This window comes from Meriones unguiculatus, chromosome 19 (genome assembly GCF_030254825.1).
Source record: "Meriones unguiculatus strain TT.TT164.6M chromosome 19, Bangor_MerUng_6.1, whole genome shotgun sequence".
Classification (NCBI taxonomy): domain Eukaryota; kingdom Metazoa; phylum Chordata; class Mammalia; order Rodentia; family Muridae; genus Meriones; species Meriones unguiculatus.
In genome coordinates this window covers 8533097-8553314 of record NC_083366.1, presented here as the reverse complement: position 1 = coordinate 8553314, position 20218 = coordinate 8533097, and the positions used below count along the sequence as shown (strand labels likewise).

The window sequence follows — 20218 nt, the reverse complement described above, 5'->3', positions numbered from 1 at the left end:
TATGGTGAGTGGCAGTGTGGCAGTTTGGAGCAGACAGACAGAAATGTTCCAATGCAGCGGCTTGGAGGAGACTGTTGCCTGTGTTTGCTGTTGATGGAGACTCGTATAGCGCCTAAGAACCCACTGACCCTAAAAGGCTGTAGCTCCTCTCCCCACTAACCTTCTGGGGTTGGAAAGCAGAGGCTTTAAAGAACCCCAAATAAAATAGAGTTAGAATATATATATATATAAAGCTAGTGAGCCGTGAACCTTTTACACATGATACAGTCCCTGGTCAATTAACTATGGAAGCAGCAGCTCTTCAGAAACTCTATTCTCCCTATGTGCCTTGAGCCTAACTTTTATCTCTTCTTAGTGTCATTAGCCAAGTGAAATTATTCCCTGTGTATGAACTATGTAAAATTTTTAGTGTTACTAAGTACTTTGAAGTTTATTTGTCTACAAGGGGAAATACACAAGAAGAATTCATGTAAGTAGAAATACAGAAAATTTCTAGTAAGGATGCTTATTACAAAAAAACCTCAGTTTCAGATATCTACAGTTACGAGAAGTGACTGAAATGGGCAGCTTCATCTACCCTGCTAAAAAGTGACACTTAGATTTGTACTTTGGCCTCAAGTATCAAGTCAGTAATGACTGTCCTCACTAAGGATGTCTTCTGTCTTCATATACTGATCTCATCACACTTCAAACCAAGAAAGTAAAATGAGTAACTAGTCTCACAGATTCATAACTTTTGAAATATTAACTCTTAAGTCTTGTTTCAATTTCCATGGAATGCCTTCATTTGTAACTTAAAATAGAAGACTATTTCAAAAGCCATTTTTTTTTCCCAAGGCAGCCTTGGCTGTCCTGGAACTCACTCTGCAGACCAGGCTGGCCTCAAACTCAGAGATCTACCTGCCTCTGTCTCCCAAGTGCTGGGAACAAAAGGGTGTGCCACCACGGCCTGGCTTCAGAAAAACCAAATATCACAGAAATTCTCTCACTAAACCACTTAACAAGGCTGGGCACACACCTTTAATCTCTTGGGAAGCAAAGGCAAACAGATCTCTGAATTAAGGCCAACCTGGTCTAAAGAGTGAGTTCCAGAACAGGCAAGGCTACAAAAAGAAACCCTGTCTTGATTTTAAAAAATAAACAAAGACAAAAACAAAAAAAACAAAACAAAAAAAAAAAAAAAACCACTTACAAAGAAGTAAATTATTAAAATAATCAGTACCCAGAAGAGCAAGACCTGGTTTAACTTACACTGGTGGTGATTGCTCTCTCTCTCTTTGTGTGTTTGTGTGTGTGTGTGTGTGTGTGTGTGTGTGTATGTTAAGATTCTATGTCTTGTCTGGAGTGTTTATGTGTAAGGAAAAAGTTCATTTTCATGTCTTAGTGTCATATGGCAGTATTTTCTGTGTGCATTTTGAAAGCCAAGTGCAACTTGATCTCTTCAATCAATGAACAAAACTGACAAAATCTACCCTCATCCTAAGTCAGACTATCCACACTAAAGCGCTCACTGAATACATTAACTCATGACAGCCATATTGGGTGATGTAGTTCTATAGTACCAATATAAAACTAGACATTCTTAACCGTTTTTCAGTTTGATTGTATATGCTTTAATCTAGGAAAAATATACTTAAGATTAAACTTCTTAATAATTTTGGCATTCTAAAAGGCAAGCAATAAAGCACATAATTCATTTTAGCTTCCAGAACTATCTAAATCAGAGTCATCTGTATAGAAATGTATTTTCATGAAAAGTTAAATTTTTTATTATAATGAACTAAACTTTAAATGACATTTTAATTAAGTTCAACAAAGGCATTGAAAGCACAACTTCTTACTCTTGATGAGAATGGTATTTAAAATAGCAGAAAATTTCAGGATATTGACCTTTTAATTCTCTAGAAAAAAAAAAACAAATACTGAAATTCCGATCATTTATTGATGTCCCCATCTATAATTCATAAGTTTAATTTGAAAATACATGAGCAATTTATTCATCAAATAATAAACAGCTGGATAAAACCAGTGGGGAAGAACCTTGAGCTCATTGGCACAGAAGACAACTTCCTTAACAGAACACCAACAGCTCTAAGATCAACAATCAATAAATGGGACCTCATGAAACTGAAAAGCTTCTGTAAAGCAAAGGGCACTGCCATCAGAACAAAAGACAGCTTACAGACTGGGAAAGATCTTGACCAACCCTATATCTGACAGAGGGCTAATATCTAGAGTATAAAAGAACTCAAAAAGTTAAACACCAACAAACCAAGTAATCCAATTAAAAAATGGGGTACAGAACTAAAAAGAGAATTCACTACAAAGGAATAGTAAATGGCAGAGAAACACTTAAAGAAATGTTCATTGTCCTTAGTCATTCAGGAAAATGCAAATATAAACGACCCTGAGATTCCACCTCACACTCATCAGAATGGCTAAGATCAAACACTCAAATGTGAAAAATAGATGGTAAAAATATTTTAATGTATTAATTCTTTAATGTGTTTATAAATAGTCAATTTTTGTTTCCTTTATATAGTACATATTTTCTCACTTTCTAATAAGTGAAAAGAAATATTAAAAAAAAACACTCAAGGGATGATACACACGGGAGAAGTTGGGGAGAAAGAGGAACCCTCCTCCATTGCTGGTGGAAATGTAACCTTGTCAACCACTCTGGAAATCAATCTGGAGCTTTCTCAGACAAGTAGGAATAGTGCTTCCTCAAGATCCAGCTATAGCACTCCTGGACATATGCCCTAAAGGTGCACCACCATTCAACAAAGACATTAGCTCAACTATGTTCTTAGCAGCTTTATTTATAATAGCCAGAATCTGGAAACAACCTAGATGTCTGTCCCTCAACTGAAGAATGGATACAGAAATTGTGGCACATTTACACAATGGAATACTACTCAATATTAAAAAGAAGGAAATCACGAAATCTGCAGGGATATGGTGGGAACTAGAAAAGATCATCCTGAATGAGGTATCCCAGAAACAGAAAGACACACAGGTATATGCTCACTTATAAGTAGATATCAGACATATGATATGGGATAATCACACTAAACTTGTACACCTAAGGAAGCTAAGCAAGAAGGAGGACTCTAGGGAAGAGGCTAGACAGAACACAAGCAGCAGGACAGGAGCCTTCCACAGGGGCCCCGAAAGACTCTGTCCATCAGGGTATCAAAGCAGATGCTGAGACCCACAGTCACACTTTGGTCAGAGTGCAGAAAACCTTATGGAAGAAGAGGGAGATAGAAAGACCTGGAGGGGACAGGAATTCTGCAAGGAGACAAACAGAGCCAAAAAACCTAGGCCCATGGGTCCCTGCAGAGACCAATACTCTAACCAAGGACCATGCATGAATAGGATCTAGACCCCTGCTCAGAGGAAGCTCATAGGCTGCTTGGATTCCCTACTAAGAACAGGGACTGAATTCAGTGGCTGGCTCTTTGATCACTTCCCCCTTGGGGTGGGGGTATAGCCTTATCAGTCCACAGAGGAAGACAATGCAGCCAGTCCTGATGAGACCTGATAGGGTAGGGTCAGATGGAAGGGGAGGAGGACCTCCCCTATCAGAGGACTAGGGAAAGGGCATAGGAGGAAAAGAGGGAAGGAGGGCGGGACTAGGAGGAGACGAGGGAGGGCACTACAGCTGGGATACAAGTGAATAAGTTGTAATAAATTAATAACTTAAAAAACTTTTTTAAAGCCACATTGTAAAGCAAAGTCACCATCGAATCTAAGGCTTTGAGAGATGTTGATCACCATTTAAAAAGCAGTAGCATTTTATAGAAATGAGACCTTCCTTTAAAAAAAATTAGTTTTCAAATACTTGACAGAAAGAGCTTGAACACATTTGCGTATGTGTTTCACAACATACGTAAATTCTTTCAATGGAGTCAACTACATGGACACTTGAAAACTGCTGGAATCATGAATAATGGTTTAAAAAAAATGAAAAACATCGACTCTAAAAATAGCACCACAGAAAATCACACCCAGCATCTTCCATCAAACTGTCCTAGCCCTCAGTCCAGCTCTGCTGAGATTCTTGAAACATGAGTTCTATGTGAAAATGGAGCGTCACTGATGAGTTCTTAGCACCCTCTTTCTCTCATTGTACTTAAAATCCTGTTTCTTCCTCCGAGTGTTCATTTCTCAGATGGGGACACTGGAAATTGCAGTGGTAATTCACCCAGATTCTCACAATAAAAGATGCAAACCCAGGTCTTAATTGTTTCAATGTGTGCAAAACCTGCTAGATCAGACAGCAGTGAACATTCAGCTACTTTACTTCTTTCTGGTAGTGATAGTATTATTTTCTATCATCTCTTTCAATTTCCAACTTCAAAGAATTGTCATTATTGATGGTTTTTTTTAATTTTATTTTTAAGGAGTGTACTCTTTGTGGTATGGAGACAATTTGGTTCCTGTGATCTGCAAGAATAAGACTTCAAGAATTAAGAGCAATGGCAAAAGTGGGCAACCATTACCACGGTCCTTGATCTGGAGAGAGCCTAATTTGAGAGACTTCCATGCTTAATGATAAATATATTTCCAAACAGTAGTGGACTGGTAAATGTTTAACATTCATCTCTCCTAGAGTTTAAATTAAAAAACAAACACCACATTTTTACTTAAAAACAAAAGTCCAGTTCATTAGCGTGACGGCGGACTAGGAGTGGGAGGTGCCCGGCAGGCTGGCAGGCACACAGAAGCCAATATCTAACAACAGAAGCCAATATCTAACCTTACACGGGCAAGGAATGCCAGGCAACCAGAGGCCATTCTTCCAAAGCTATGTTTTTAGGTTTTTGTTTGTGTTTTTCCTTGCCTTGCGGGGACTGGCTCACCTTACAGAGGCCCGGCAAGCACCTAGCTTTGAGACAGGGCCTCCCCACAGTTACACAAAGTAGCCTTGAACCTTCTATATGGGCCTCACTGGCCTCAGACTTGTGACTCTCTTAAGCCAGGTTTGACTAGCTAGGGTGACAGGTGTGACAGGGTTACAGATGTAGGTCAGGGCACCTGAATCAATCTTCAGGTGTGACAACGGGCACTTCAAGGTATACAGTTATAACCCATCGCTGTTCTCCTCCTTTTCTGTCGCTAACCTGGCAGGCACCACTTCAGACTAGCTGGGCTGGTGCTTCTGCTGTTGATAAACTAAGATTGGAAAGCGTGAGTCTGGTACTCTTAGCAAAACCTTTAGAGGCATGCAACAGTTTGCACACACAAACCAATCAAGTGGGGCCTCCTGCATCTGCGTAGACTCTTCCTCGTACACATCAGGTTCTGTTGAGTTTTCTTTCAATGGCTTAGAACATATTAGAAAATGGGGATAAAGAGAATGTTTGTCCATAGCAATGTCATAAAGGTGACTTTTTTACTCTGTACTCTCCAGTTCACACAAACTAATGAACACAATCGACAGAAAGGTGTGACAATTCCAGTGAGATGAGGACACAAGACTGCTAGTGGGAAATCACTCCGACATAGCTCAGCAGTAAAAGCTATGTTAAACAAATACTACTTTCATTTGCAGCTTTTTTCTGTTACATGCGCTTAAGATAAAAATGAAAAGTTTATTTAGCTGTATAAATAGTATTTAAAATGTTGCCTTCTAATTCTTATAAACCTAATCATTTTAAAGACAAGCAGAAACCACTTTTAGGTTTTCTGTGGCAAATTATCCAAAATTTTTATGCTTCTTAGAGAACAGCTGTAGCTCTGAGCTGAAGCTTTCTATGGGTGTGAGGTCAGCTGGAAAGTTCTTTTCCTTGGCACACAGTGAAGTAAAAAAGATTTTGTGGTTCACGAGAGTAAACTCTGAAGCTCTGTGAGTGCTATCATAATTCGAGACACCATCTTGCCTGTAGATAGGTAACTGCCTCAGCTTTGGAGCATGACTGCACTCGATAGATTATTTTGGTGTCTAAAATCATTACACATATTTTTTTTTCTCTGAAAGTCTTTAGGCTGCTTATGCTCTCTTGTGCAAATGGTATCAGCAGTTAGAGAAAGCACAGGGATGTGCCTGATGAGTGCAGAGAGCTGCGGAGTTGCTTTATCCCACAGAGATCTTGCACATGCACTTGCTGGTTGGTTCTGGTTTGACTTAGTCTGGGGGACGTTGTTGGAACAGGAAGTTCAGACAGTCCTGCTGTACAGCCCAGGCTGTCTTCATGCTAGATCGATGCACTGCCCTGCTTCAGCCTCCAGAGCACACCCAGGAAGTCAGGGCTTTTAAAACTTGTAACAATTTGTATTTCAAAACAAATTTTACCAGATGCTTTTAACAGATTTTCTGACCAGAAAGACAGGTGTGGCACAGGCCTGTAACCCAGTATTCTGCAAGCAGAGGCAGGAGGATCCGAAGACTCAAGAAGAAAGTTTGAAACTAGCCTGTGATACACGAAACTGTCTCAAAATTAACGTTTCAAAAATGATGTTACCAATTAATGTGGATAACTCAAAAATACAGAAGTTTCTATAAAATGATAAGTTATATTATAAAATTTAATCTTCTGAGAGAGTGTAAAGAACTTTATAATTTTTTCAAAAACTTTGTTCTCACTTAGCTAGTTCTTTATGTATTTCTTTACACATTAAGGTAACATAATTTCTTACTTCTTGAGGACATAGTAATGGTGAATGTCTTGTTTAAGTAAAATATTTTAGCTTAAATATTCGTAAGTTTATATGTTTATAAGGAGCAAATGCTTTAAGTATGATCATATATCACTTCACTCTACATAGCCATGGTATGTATCCAACACTGGGAGCTTATATAGCTGAAATGTATTTTTTTAAAGACCTCCTTTGTATGATGACTGTTAATGGCCAAGGTTGTTCATGTCTGTAAACCCAGTGCTGGAAAAGCAGAGGCAAGAAGAATGTGAGTTTCAGGCTATCTGGGCTACTTAGTGAGACTGGGTCTCAAAACACCAAATCAAAACCAAACCAAACAACCAAACAACAACAACAACAGAAAATGACAAGAAAAACACACCTGCAGTTAAATGGCTTATGAAGTAAAACACATGAAGCCTATGCCACAAACTAGCTGTGTTGGATCTGTAATCTCACACATCTACAATCCCAGCAATTGGGAAGGGGAGGCAGGAGGACAGGACTTCAGTGTCACAGTGAATTTGAGGACTGTCAAGGTTACGTGCAAGCTGCCTCAAACAAACAAACAAAAGACAAAAAAAAATCCACACATATCAAAACAGTCCAGCTTTTGTGGAAACAAAACTACAAAGACATTCTCAGAGTCTAGTTTCAAAGAAGCACACTGCTCTCAAGCACATGGAAGAATATAAGTGGATTCCACATGCATTTACCAGAGAGACGGAGCCTCAGGCCGTGAGAATGATCATGGATGTAACTGTGCTTGGAGTGCTTGTGCCTCCGTATTCCAAATCAATATAAACATAATTCATGGGAGATTAGATTCTGGTAGAGTCCAAAGCACTGTCTTGAAAAGCTTTCTAGCGTTTATCTCCAAAGAGATTGCATGGAGAGTTCAAGCTTGGTTTTCAGAAAAAGACACTGTCCAAAGCTATAAAGAGCTGATATTTATCATAGCATTCAATCTGATGCAAAAATTCTTGGCACTTTGATTCAATATAAGAATATAAAGTTTTCATGAGTTCAAAAATAAGAAAATAGTTATCTTATTAGGCATTAATGCTATCTTCTAATTTATTAACATTGTCTCTCAAGGCTAGCATAATAATAATTTTATTATCCTTCAAGTGGTATTTTAGTTAAATGATTTATGTTAGTGTAAATGTGAAAAACAAAAATTACTTCATAAAAATAAATGAGATGACCCACACAACTATCTTTTATGAGAGCTCTCTTTGGTGTCTGCAGTGGTATCAATGTCCTGCAAAACAATGTTTAAAAACTCTGGACTACAACAAATCAAATGACATTTATAAGTCTGAAATAAAAAGTATATTGGTTATATATATATTATGATCAATATTTTATTCAGAATATCAATGTATAAACTATATAGTATAAATCCATTATGGTAAACAATAGGAAAACTGAATAAAATTGAGCCTTCCACCAAAGGCTTTATAATATAGTGACTTCTTCATATTCTCCAATTGGAATTGTTCTAACTGCCATACAATCAGAAAATATAAACGCATCATATAGCAAAAAATGCTATGAGGAGTCAGAAAATGGAGGAAAAACTATTATGAGAACCATGAAATTTCATACCTACATTTTAATGATGACTTGGTTTCTCTATAGAGGGGAAACAGGTCAGGAGACACTGCTGACACCATGACATCACACACTGTGGACCCATAAGTTCAGCGCGACATGGGGAAAGAACTCATGAAAAGAAGGCAAGACGTTTTCAAATGTCAAACAGCCATTTTTATAAATCATTGCATCAGAAACCTCGACTCATGACATTTTAAGCAGGGAGCAACATCCAAGTTCCATACATAAAAACTAATCTAACCACCAGAGTAGGAAGGAAAGAAAATCAGCAGGCCCTGACAAATGATGCAGGTAAAGGACTGAGACATGAGGCACAGGCATTCAGGCTGTGGAAGATGAAGATTTAAGCTACTTTAAGGATGTATGTGATGTAAATAAGGATGTATGTATGGGCTAAGGAGCTAAGGACTCTTCTCAATTAGCGAGGAAATGGGCTTAGGCATAGGTAGGCTGGCCCATTTTCATGGAACTCTAGTTACCAGATATACAAAGATGAAGCCATAAGAGCATGGAAGTGACTGGGAGGGCTGCTGTCAAGGCACACACAAATGTTTTCAGTAGCATTTCCTCAACAAAAGCAATCTGCGTTCAAAGGAAACAAGGCCCCTTCACAATGAACAAAGAAAAGAAAGACTGCTTGAAACAAGATCTCTCCTGAGACGAAGATCCTCTGACTCCTCTGTTTCTTAACAATTTCCAAAACTAAGCAATATTAATAGAATACTTACTTAAAATATTTATTGAAAAACAATTACATAAATTGTTAGCCTGGAAAAAAAGCATATTATGAGCACAAAGGGCTTTTTAAAAACTTTCATATATTCCTGACTGGCTATAAAATGGATAAATGTTCATAATTTACTGCAAGTAGTGAAAATGCATCAAATCCAAGTGCTGCAAAATTCTTAGAGATTGCTGAACTTTGTCAAATGCCTTTTCAGGGTCAGATGGAATTTTCTATGAGGTTTTTTTTTTTTTATCACTCTCAAAAGCACATCAACTTTATTGTATTAAAGACTTCCTCATATCAAACAATCCTTGTATTCTTGTGTTAAAAACTGCCTATGTATGGTAGGTTTTTCCTCGCATGAATCTGAATGCCAGAGTGTTTCAACATAAGCAAATCAATAAACGTCACATGTCACATTAATAGGCTCAAGGATGGACACGAAGTTATCATCTCACCAGATGCAGAAAGGGACTTCCACAAGCTCAACGCTCTTCATGAAGAAAGCCCCAATGAAACTAGGAACAGGAGGGATAGACCTCAAAATTACAAAAACTATGGAGGACAGACCCACAATACAGGGGCTCCTCAAAAAAGTAAGAATGACCAAACTATGCCAACTTGAGTATAAAAAGGAGGATATATGGCATAAAAGTAAGGATATTTGACCTTGCTACTCACAAGAGAAATGCACATTAAAATACGAGGTCCTCTTTTGCAACTTTTGAAATAGAAGAAATTTTAAAACTTTGAAGATATACTCTGTTCATGAGACTAAAGGAACAGCCATAAAAAATGAAATTATGTTATTTACAAGAAAATAGATACAATTGGAGATCTTATGTTATGAAGAAGTAAGTCAGATACAGAAAGACAAGTATCTTACACCTTCTCTCATTGTGGGCCCTGGAATTCTTTATAGGTACAAAAGCATAAATAATCTTTACGTATATAAACACATACATATATGTGTATACATATGTATGTATGTATGTATGTATGTAGAACATTACAGCAAAAGGGAGACCAGAGAGAAGAAACTAGGGAGAGGAGAAAGGGAGGATAAACAAGAGGGAAGAGGAAAGTTGGATGACACATTTGAAAAAAAGAACTGTCTACATTATACCAATACAGAATTGTATAAGATGAAAATATACACAGGGAAATAAAGGGAAGATTCAAAGTTAAAGTCAAAGGTGAAATATTAGAAAAACACTGTCCTCTGTAGTAGTGGAATGTCATACTAGCTGTCACATTTAATTGACATCTTTCCTCAAAGCGCTCTGCAGCATCTCTATAGGAACAGTCCATAGCAGCAGCAAAGATCCCTGGTTCCTCATATGACCACTGGCATCACACAGCAGTAAATGCGTCATGCATGGCCGTGCTGGGCTGGAAGCCGAAGGTATTCCAGAAGAAAGGTGTTGTTTCCTTCGGGCTGCACGCAGGTCTCCACAACTCATTACTATGTCAGGCATCTCTGTTGGGAATATGGAATCTGGGACCATGTGGACCTGAGAAAAGCTTGGTGGGAAATGAAGGTAGCATGCAAAATTTGATATAAAATTAATGTCTATTTCTCTCTTACACTAGCTTCCTCTAAATTGTTCAATTTTATTTCATTTTCAATGAGTTTCTTTGGAGAGAAGAAAGGATCCTATTACTATCTGAGGAGTAGATATTCCTAACTTCTTAAAATACGATAGAAGTAATTTGACTATGCTAAAAGAAAGGCAACATTATGAATCAAATTTAACAAGATAAGGAAATAAGGTTGAAAAAGTCTATTAAAATAGTTATATGTTAACAGGATCCAAAGTAATATATGCAGGACATAGCATTTTGGTCAAAACAGATGCTGGAGTAAACACAGAAATTAGAATCTGAAGAGCATCATTTATTCACTCAGTAAGGCTGAGTAAGTTATTGAATTTCTCAATGGCAAGCATTCTTCATTAAAAACCCTGCAATGAGGACAGTATCTTCACTTGTGCTTGGTGGCAGTAAATAATACACTTGAGGCGCACTCACCCATGCTCCTTAGTAAGTGCTTAAGAAGTAGTATTGTCTTCATTGTCCTTCTCTGTGGCCTGGTAAGGCTGCTCCTCCCTCGGGGTGGAGGGAGGTCAAAGAGCCAGCCACTAAGTTCATGTCAGAGACAACCCCTGTTCCCATTACTATGGAACCCACTTGGACACTGAGCTGCCATGGGCTACATCTGTGCAGGGGTTCTAGGTTATCTCCATGCATGGTACTTGGTTGGAGTATTGGAGTATGAGTCTCAGAAAAGACCCCTGGGCCCAGATTTTTTTGTTTCTGTTGCTCTCCTTATGGAGCTCCTGTTTCCTCCAGGTCTTTCTATCTCCCCCTTCTTTCATAAGATTCCCTGCACTCTGCCCAAAGTTTGGCTATGAGCCTTAGCATTTGCTTCAATACCCTGCTAGGTAGAGTCTTTCAGAGGCCCTCTGTGGTAGGCTTCTGTCCTGTTCCCTGTCTTCTCCCTCTTCAGATGTCTATCCTGTTTGCCTTTCTGAATGAGGGCTGAGTATCTTACCCAGGGTCTTCCTTCTTGCTTAGTTTCTTTAGATGATGAGACCTGATAGGCTAGGGTCAAATGGAAAGGGAGGAGGACTTCCCCTATCAGTGGTCTGGGGGAGGGATATGGGAGGAGCAGAGGGAGGGAGGGCAGGATTAGGAGGGGCCAAGAGAGGAGGCTACAGCTGGGGTACAAAGTGAATAAATTGTAATAAATTTAAAAATAAATTTAAAAAAGAAAAAAGAAGTAGTATTGTTTCCACTTAACATGATCATAATGAAGCAGCAGATCATGCATGGAAAAAATCCTGAGCTCATGAATTGCCACACCAATAACCCCAACATTCAAGAACTGTAGTGGCTGAGGTAGAAAAACTGAGAATTGGAGGCCAGCCTGGGATACACAGCAAGATCCTATCTCAGAAGGAGAGCATATAGGAAAGGAAACAAGAGAGAGAAATAAAGAGAGAAAAAGAAAAGGTGGGAAAGTCTAGGGATATGAAACAAGAGCAAAATATTTCTGGGATTAAATCATAGAATTTCCCCCCTACTTACTATGACCCAGTTCAAAAGTTTCAGGACTTAGTTCTAAAAGTCAAATTTTGTTATCATTTAAAATAAGTTAAATTGTATATTATTTTAACTAGTAAAAACTAACAAAATATTTTACAGTAAGAGAAATTTTACAGTATGGGCCAGGTCCTTGCAAGGAGTCTGGTTGCTGGTGTTTTCTGAGAAAATCTTAGCATCTTTAGAAAATCATGCAATGTAAGTAAGAACATAGGTCCTGCTCCCACTGCTAACTGGCTGGTAATCTCAGATCAATTTGTACAACCTCACTGAGCCCTTTTTTCTTCCTTGTACAATGGTCTAGCCTGCTCATGTGATACCTCTAAAAATGTCCACTTAAACTACACACTTGTGTAATCACGAAAATTGGCTCATCACTCCTTTCATTTAAAAGACTTTGCCACACATGGTGTCTCTGTTATATGTGCTGTGTGACACCAAAGTAATCTCAGAGTGGATAGATAAGTTAGAAACTGGCCAGCATGTATGTGCTGAAGGCTAAAGAGGAGCAGGCAGAGTCCTTAATATGTAATTCCAGAAAACTATTCTAAAGGAAGAAGAATCAAAGTGTTAGACTCCTTCATGTCCCATACCAAATCTAAATTTAAAATGTGAAACCATGGAAGAAAACATGGGGGAATTCCTTAATAGCTTGAGAGAGAAAGTATCCGCAGCTCAAAACCAAAGCCAAAGGTGAAATCTTATCATTTTGATATAGAAAAGGGCTGAAGAGCCCATGGGAACAAACTTTGCAAATGGTCTTCTCAAAAAAGAAAAAAAAAGATGAAAGAAAGAGAGGAAGAGAAAGAAAGAAAGAAAGAAAGAAAGAAAGAAAGAAAGAAAGAAAGAAGTGATTCAAGCCTTTCAGTCATAAGAGCAATGAAAACTGAATCATAAGGTCTCGTTTTGCACCTTTTAAAACAGCAGAAATTCCCCAACTTTTGATGACATACTATGCTGGTGAGGCCGTGGAGGAACAGGCGATGTCATATATTACTGTTGAGAACACAAACAGCTCAGCCCAGAAAAGGGGGGTGGGGCTGGGGGAATTTGGCAATATCCACCAAAATTGCATATGCAGTTACTTTTTAACCCATCAGTCACTCTCATAAAAATCAACCCCCAAGGGTATCATAGTGGTAAAAACATGGGATGATAAATGTACATTATTATTCATTGCAACACTAGTAATAGCAAAGGACTGGAAATGGCCCAAATGCCCATCAGCAAGGGACTGGTTGGGGAAACTGCAGCCCCGCCACATAATGGAGCTGTCATTGGCACAAGGCAGACAGCCACATGCCCCGGGAGTGCTCTCCAGGAGCAGCAGGAAAGGGGAAAGACAACTACAGAGGACTGCAGCCTCCAGTCACACAGCACAGGGAGAACACGGACTGCATACACACACAGGCCTACACATCAAAAACAAAAAAGACAGATGAACCAAAGCCAATTTTTAAAAAAATCCCATGAAGGGAACAGAGTAGGAAGGAAGAAACAAAGGCTAAATCTATGATTCCAAATGTAGTCCATGTCAGAGTTTTGATACTGGAAGTCATGTAAACATGTTATAAATTAAACAATACATGTAACACACAGAGAAATAAGGTAGCACTATAGGAACATTTAAAATTAACAAGTAAATAGCATAGCCACACAAGTAAGACTTCCCCGCATCTGCTTTCTGCAGCCAGTGTGTGGGACGCTGGTGGGGAGTGTTGGAAAGACTGCATCTTCCCTTGGAGAATTACATGAACGCGCTATTCACGGCACACACAGAAGGAGAGGCCCCTCTCCAGCAATGGTTCCTGATTTAGATGTTAGAAAGACCTAACATGAGAGCCAAGGCTCACCTCACACCAGCAATCTTCCTCAGTGCTGGGATTACAGACACGCCTGCGTGGCCAGCAAACTATTTTTATCTTTGTCTATAGACATTCCGAGGTGATCACCGAGAAGACAAATGCTTTTTTTGTAATATAGGAACCTGAATTTATTGAATTGGTAAGAAAATCCAGAGTAATTTTTTTCTAAGTAAAAATGTCCCAGTCTAAGGTAAATTCAGAAAAATGAGAAACACACACACACAGACACACACACACACAGACACACACACACACACACAGAGGAGAGGAGGGGAGGGAGAGGGAATGATCCCGTTAATCTATTTGCCTCAGCCCAGCTCCCCCGTCCTTTGACCACGCTGCCCCACGTCCCGGGAGACTCCCTGAACACTCTGCCAGTTTCATTCACATTCTCTAAAGTCCAGGCCACAGAGACAGCAAGAGATGAGGGAAAGGACAAGACAGACATTTCTTCCCTACAGTCCGTGTTCTAGTGTCTATCCTCTAGTAGCTATATCCTCAAAGAACTGACTGTTCAGATAACCCTTTCTCCAGGACTCCAGACCTGCACAGGCTTCAGCCACACAAGAGCTCCTGCTGCAGAATCATGAGGCCGAGCCCCGGCACAACTCTGCAAAGATCTGACACTTCCCTCAGGCAAGGCCACTCAGCCTCCAGCTGTACTTGGACCGACCCCAAAGCACATATGCCTGTGCATATGTGTGAACACAAAAGCACACATACCTCTACAAATGTACAGCAACAAGCACACATCGGCATATACACAGATAGGCGCACATTCACGAACATACGCACAGACACCTTAGACTCACATGACACAAACATACATTTTCATATTTATATAAATACATATGAACACAACAATATCAATACACATGCACATAACAGGGGGATAAGGCTGGAAACAAATCCGACTACAGTTTAATTAAAAAAATATACCTTTCCCCAAAATAAAGTAGGTAATAGTTCCCTAAATAGGTTCCCAAATTGTTATGACTCTAAAATTTTATGGCTACAAATCAAATGTCTAGACACAGTAAGAGACCAAAACCCACAAAGAAGCCACAGGGTCAGAAGAAAAAGAACATGCATGAGAAGGCCGCCATCCTGCCTAGGCTTCTCCCCACCAGAGGAAGGGGAAGCTTGAGACAAGCATTCAGGGTCCTTATGTCTCAGGACTCCTTGTGCCAGGCAAGGCGGATCAGTGAGTGAGGGTTCTTACCACCAAGCCTGAGGGCCTAAGCTTGATCCCCACGGCTACCACCCGATCTCACAGGCATGAGCACACACACATACATAGACAGAAAATAAGTAAGGGAATGGGGGAGGGGAGGACTCCCTGCGGCCTAACACCAGAACAGCGCTGCCTACCTCAGACAAATGACTGTGAGGCTGCGGTCTAAGCACAATGACTAAGCGCTTCAGGAGCACCAAAAGCGGAGAGGGCAGTTCTGTTTAAGAACGATGTGTGCAGTGATACATCATAAATTCACACACTTGATATTTTACCCCACAGTCCCCTCTACATCAAAAGCAAATCCATCCACTCAAGACAGAAATGAACCTCGACAGAAAAATCTAGTCCATTCCTTCTAATCAGCAGGACTGTGTCAAAACCACTGTGGACAGATGGGTAGTTTGTCTGTTTTTAAAGACCTCAAAGAAAGGAGATTCTCCAGACTTGCTTGGCAGCTGACAAGCCGATACGGTGAAACGTGTGAATGTATGAAGAGGTGAGGGGAGCTTCCAGAATACACACCATGTGTGCACATGCGTGGAGCTCTGCCTTGCCGCCTAGAAACAGTTTGAAAATTCTAACCATCCTCATTACTCTTCTTCCCTCTTCTTCCGTGTAATTGTAATTGGCCTCTCATAAATCAGGTAGCATAAGCGAGGGGTAGAAGAGAGACGTTATGGCTGTAGAAAAGGTCTTGAAAATGGTAAACAAAATGGTCGTTCCAAACTCACAGAAGTAGAGCAACTGGGATAGAAGGAACAGTAGAGAGGGTGAGCAGAAGCATTTCTTCCCAGCACATAACAGACACTCAGTAAGTACCATGAATGTCAAGTCCCTGACATTCAGAGACATACACCTGACTGTTCTCCAGATTTATAAGAAACAGCTTCTAGATATGTTATTTGAAGTGGCCAGAATAGCTGATTTGAAGATGAAGCCAGCAAATCTATGTTCAGTTCTCATGTGTGTTGACAGGCAGTATGAACCGATCTTGATCTGCACAGGTGGATTCTGACTTCATGCTAGACCCAAGACCTTATCCTATCCAGGAACCAAGCAGAAACAGAGTGAGGAGACAAATGCTGGATGAACTGCAGCCTCGCTCCTCTCGAAAGCACTGGGATATGTTTGCTGGCCATATGAAGGCAGGGTGTAAGCTTTCGGAAGGCTTTACTTGGTCCCCTCAACTCAGTCCCCAGCATTTGAAGAGTCATTTCCATATGGATCAATCCTTGGACACCCACTAAGTGCTTATCTTAAATTATTTTTTTAATTTTTTATTGATTTTTTTTTGTTTCACATTATGTGCCCAATCTTACTTATCTCCACATCCCTTCATATCTGCCCTCTGTCCTTATAACACCCCCAATAGAAAACAATGAAAACTTTAAAAAAATAAACAAAACAAAACATAAAAAACCATCTTATCATGGAAGCTGTAGTGTGTCACAGTGTGTCCCACAGTACCCCACTTTGTCCACACATCTTGAGTCACTGGTTTGGCTCGAGGTCTCTGGCTTCTGCTACACCATCAATACTGGATCCTCACTGGGACTCCAAATCACTTCTTGGCCTTTTTGCCAAGATCAAGTGTAGTATCTATCCTTATTAGTTCAAATCAATTATATTTAACCCATGTGATTTTCCTCCCAGGAGACATTTAGCAATACCTACAGACAGTTAGGAATGCCCCAGTTAGGAATCCTCACTGCCATTGGGACCAGCAGAGAGCAGAGGCCATGTGAACATCCCATAGCACACAGAACAATAAAGAATTATTTGGCCAAAGATACCACTGAGTTAAACATCAAGAAGCTTTATATTTGGATCCTTTCTCAAATACTTTCTGGGACCATGAAAGTTTTACATGTTAAAATTTTGGAGAAGAAAGGTAAACATTTGCTGTCTGTCCTCACCTTGACTACTAACTCATAAAGTATTTACTGAATGCCAATAGCCCTTTACTAGGCACATTCAATAAAGAAAAAATAATGAGTTCCCTTGTACATGTAACTAGTTGTACAAAAAAGTAGGAAACTAAGTATCTTGTTGAAAGGGTAAAATAGAGTCCCCATCCCCACAACAAACAGTAGCCAAGCACATAACCACCTGTAATTCTTAGTCACTTCCTGGGGGTCATCTCGAAGCACACTCTGCTTTCTCCTTTGAGACAAGCTCTCTCACTCAACTAGAGCAGCTGGCTAGGAAACCACAGGGCTCCTCTTGCATCCATTTTTCCAGCATGGGGGTTATAGGTATGTACCTCCAAGTCCAGCTTTTTACAAGACCCTGGGGACCTGAACTCAGGTCCTTACAGCAAGCCTTTTACCAACTTAAGCATCTTCCCAGTCCAGTTTTTAGACATTTCAGATTAAATGAGTCAGAGAATGCACAGAGCCTCCTGGGATAAACCTAAAATCTTTTATTAAATAAGTTCTTGTTTTGTTTTGTTTTGTTTTGTTTTTGTTTTTGTTTTAAGGAATATGATACATGTGCAATTGAAAGAGAATGGGTGGAGGTGATTTGGTTTTGTATTCTTTCTGGAACACTGCAGCATTTCTCTTATAGGAGATATTATAAAAGTGATAGTTCAGTTCTAGGTCAGCCAAAAAAAGAGCTAATGTAACTGCGATCCAGCTGAGGTAATAAAACTTGAGGTGTGAGAGTCCTAAGCTTTATGACTTAAAAAAATAACTATTACTGAGCTTCCCTGACTCCTCTCTTCTTTTCCTGGCTTGCTTCCCCACCCATGCCACCTACTCTAGGTATATGTATAAGCTCACAGACCTTCTACCTAGGTTTTTTTAAAAAGGAAAATTTAAGGAACATACACAAAACTTTAAAATACTACCCCAGCCTGGTCCCTTTGCCAGAGGCAGACAATGTCACCATGTAGCATATGCCTTCTGCAGCTACTCAAACACACACATACATATAGAAGCTTTCAAATTACAGGCAGAACTGGGAGCAGGCTGTTGTCTGCTTTCCTTTGCTCAGTCTTCACCTGCGCTAGTCCTCCTCTGCCCATCACTGTGCGTCTCTACTCTAACAAGTTTGCCTTCTTCCAGAGTGGCTGATCTGACTTTCCTCCATTTGCAGAAAGCAATTTGTTTCATGAAAAGTACCTTGTGGATACTAGCAACATTTTGGAAAGAAGACGTTTATGAACTATGCTGAACCAATTACTACAATTCCAGCAATCACAGAAGAGATTTATAAAGTATAATAGAGGCTGTTGAGACCACAGCATTCTGAGGTTTCCAGTCAGCCATCTTGGTTATGGTTTGTGCACTAAAATCTACACACCCTTCCTTGAAATGATGATATTTTTAGCAGTTTTTTCTTCCCCTGTAGCTAAAAAGCCCAATTAGTCTTTAAAAAGCTCTCAGGTTATTCACAATCCTCTTATTCAGTTGGGAGTCTGGGAAGAGTAAGCCTGCTGTCTGTCCATGTGGGTCATTTATAAACAGGTTTTTATACCACACAGCCTCACCATTCTGAGACCTGTTACTAGAAAATTGAGAAAGATCAGAAAAGAACAGTTTTGTTTAACTAAACTCTCCATTGTGCCTCCTATGAAATCCTATACACCATATAAAATACCAGTATCTCCTCATCAGATGCATTAAAAAACTGCCAAAGTGTCCACTAGAATCATTTGCTACATTACAGGCAGAAATGACTACTCCTCTTTTACCAGGGGCAGGATTGACACGGGCTTACTCTGAAAATATCGCTGGTTTGGGGGAGAGCTGAAGAAAACACTTAAGTCTTGTGGTCATACAGAGCTCTAGGCACGACTTTGCAAATGAGGAGCATCTGCAATCCTCTAGGATACTTGATCAATTTTCCTTAAAGGGGTTAAGCAAAGTTGTGATTTGATTAGATAAATTTCTATGTCTTTTACAGCCCATTTCCTCTCCATTCCCCCATTGTTTTTAGTTGTCTAAGGTAAGTTCCAGCACATAAAGAGTGTGCCAGATGCTCTGCCTGTAGACCTGCATGAAAATGATCCTCACTTGGTCCCAAGGCAATACAGTATCACATATTATATTCTACAGACTTCTGTCACATTCTGTTCCTAAGAGGCATATTACTATAGGACTTAGCTCAAAGAAATAAATCTGTGTTTCATTGTCTAAGGTAACCTAGAAGAGAATTTTGGATGGAACCAGGAGAGCTGGGCAGGTGCATGGGGATAGCATGAGATTTTGCTTTTTCACAAAACTGACGCATTACTGCCAACTCTGCACCAACTCTGAAAAGCAATGCTGAGCGGCCTCTGTTAACAGAATGCAGGACAGAAGAATGTTGATGGAGAGTAAGCACAGATCAGCTTCATTTGTGAATAAAAAAGGTACCCAACCTATGATCTTTCTGTCCACCAGGTGCAAGCTCTTGGTGATCTAAACACAAGACAAAGGACACAGAGGCTCCTCTAGTGAACAAGGCCACAGTGAGTGGCAAGCGCAAGTGAGTGATAAACATCACTGCTACATGTGAGCAGAGGGAAACCGGAAATGATGGAAGGTTAAAGGAGGCTATACCTTGAATGGCAGAAACATGACAGAGATCCAGAAAAGTGCTCCAACATGACTGTTGACCACAGCTGGGGTGGGGTGGTAGAGATGGACCATGTTTTCTCCCGGAGCAACTGGATACCTAATGAAGCCACTCAACAAAATAAGAAATGAAGAATAAGGTATCAGGTTTCAAATACACTAACCTTCAGATATGCATAGGACACAGAAGTTGGTTACAAACTAAACTCTCCATTGTGCCTCCTATGAAATCCTATACACCATATAAAATACCAGTATCTCCTCATCAGATGCATTAAAAAACTGCCAAAGTGTCCACTAGAATCAAGCCTTTCAAACTTTATGTTAAACTTTAAATTACTTATATAAGAATAAATAGATGTGTTCTCATGGGGATTCTACTGAAAGCTTGACAAGAACAAGGGAGAATATCATGAGACATGGGAAAGATCACAGCAGCAGACGATTTTGGTAGACA

General features: G+C 39.8%; 1 protein-coding gene and 1 pseudogene across 2 annotated transcripts in view; one reads left to right on the top strand and one right to left on the bottom strand.

Moving 5' to 3' along the window:
- The window catches only part of Nebl (nebulette), a 353920-nt gene that overhangs the window by 119111 nt on the left and 214591 nt on the right, over positions 1 to 20218 (bottom strand). The window lies entirely within an intron of this gene.
- Positions 16760 to 16836, top strand: LOC132649379 (U2 spliceosomal RNA; annotated as a pseudogene).